This window comes from Oryzias melastigma, linkage group LG2 (genome assembly GCF_002922805.2).
Source record: "Oryzias melastigma strain HK-1 linkage group LG2, ASM292280v2, whole genome shotgun sequence".
Classification (NCBI taxonomy): Eukaryota; Metazoa; Chordata; class Actinopteri; order Beloniformes; family Adrianichthyidae; genus Oryzias; species Oryzias melastigma.
In genome coordinates, this window is record NC_050513.1 from 19,341,270 (window position 1) to 19,343,502 (window position 2,233).

Here is a 2,233-nt window from a genome sequence, read left to right on the forward strand (position 1 = left end):
TGTCGGGATTGGATGTGAAGGAAGGGGCGTGGTTACGTGAAAGAGGAGGTCGAGGGTGAGTGTGATGGGCGGAGTCAGCCAATCAGTCACCTGAGAGGAAAACAGTAGCAGAGAGACGACTTTTAGCTGCTTTTTGATTGTATTACTAAATTTTTGTTTAATTTTAGCGACACAAACACTGAAATAAAGAAAAATATTTAACATATTTCGCAACATTTTACATTTTTGGTTATTTTAAACTAATTTATGATCAAATAAGCGAGTTAATTGACATTTTATTGACATTTTTCCACATTTTTTGTTGTTATCAGAAAAAATACATTAGTTTTTAGAGTTTAGATTAAGTTTAAAATTATTTTTTAACATTTTTAAAATAAAAAATCATGATCACCAACGTGTATTTCAAAATAAAAAAAGAATATTTGAAATACATTTCAAAATAAAAGCGCTAAAATGCTGTATTACATAGTGGTCAATGTAATATAGCATTTTAGCATTTTATGTTATTATTGAAATGTAATAAAGTTAAATCCTTTTTTTTAGAAAAAGGGGAAATATTAAAAACTCTTGTTACATGAAAATATAATTTGTGTTTTTTTAAGAGTTTAGTTTAAGTTTTAGGGTTTTTCTTCACATACTTTTTTTGTTTAGATCATGTTAAACACAAAAAACCTACATATATATATGTGTGTAAATATATACAATGTAAATGCTTTTAATATGAAATAAAGAAACACAACTTTATAACAAAAATAAATAATTACAAGATATTTTTGGAAAATAATTTCCAAATAAGAATAATTCTGAGCTTTATTTTCTTAATCGATTTGTAGTTTCCTGTCAAACAAAAATATATGGCCCAATGAGCTTCTAAAATGTTATTTTTCTGCCAAAAATGCTTAAATAATGAATAAAATGTTTTTAAATGATTTAATCCTCGGTTTTTCTGATCAAAAATGGGGAAAAATCCCAGATTAAGTCAAAAACTACAGAAAAAACATCTATTAATTATTATTTCCACCTCATCCTTTTCCCCTAAAGGTCAAAACCCAAAGACGATCGTGATGAAGTTCGTCATAAAACTGTTTCCACAGATGGAGGATTGTTCTGGATATAAAAAAAATGTTGAATGTGGGTCAGCATATGTCTCTGCAGCCACGAGATGAGCCGCCGAACAACCAGCTCCATATTTATTTTTATCAAGGCCGTTTCAGCCGGCCGCCTTCTAATTCTGCCTGACAAGCGGCGCCAGGGACACGAGGGGGCGCCGCAGGCCTCCGACAGACTCCGGGGGTGAGGGGGGGGGTGGAGGAGGCCCTGAGCGAGCATCTGGACCGGCTTGGGAGCAGAAATCAGACGATTGTCTCCCAAATTCAGAATTTTATTAGCAGAAATTCACGCTGAAGTGAAAACCTTTAGAAGCGGCTGACCTTCATGTGTCGCAGCTGCGTGGAAAACAGAGGATTTTCTGGGTGGCCTCCCGCGTGCGACGGCTAATTATTACCTGACGCCGTTCAAAAGCGTCTTGGATTGGCCAGCTGAGGCCCGGCGGATGATTCTGCTAACATTTGTACCCAAATAATTTCACTAATCTCTAATTTTTCCAGATTTTTGTGTCAGATTTATGCATTTTTTTTGTTTTTTAAGCTCACTTGGGTCCAAACTGAACCGCTAGAGTCCACGTCTGAGAGGTTTGGTGGAGATTCTGCGGCCAGCTGTCTCTATAATCTCCCAGAGGAAACCAGATTACATAAAAAGCCTTAATCTGGGTTTAAAAGCCGAGCCAGCGGTGCAGGTCCTCTGTGGGAGCATGGGGGCGAGTACATAAAAAAAAAAGAAGTTTGGGATTAAAGAGGGTAAATCTTTGCCATCTTCATGCAGGAAAGGGAAATAAAATCTTCAACTAAAGCTTTGATTTCTACTTTTTTATGTCTTGTGATTAAGACGGAGTCATCTGGGAACTCAAAAAAAAAGATGGCGGACCTCAGAGACGACATGATTCACGAGAGCCAACTAAATGTTGGTATTTTCTTCACAGATTGTCAAAGTTCACCCCCATTACTGCGCTTTTGTGCCCCCCCACCCCCGACTCCACTCAGATAGGAAGTCGGGAGAGAATATTTCATGACATCTGACGGGGAAAGTGGGTCACGCTCAGCCGCACCGCTAGCCTCCTCCTCCTCCTCCTCTTCAATGGCGGCTATTGAATTAATCACGCTTTACGCTCGGCTGG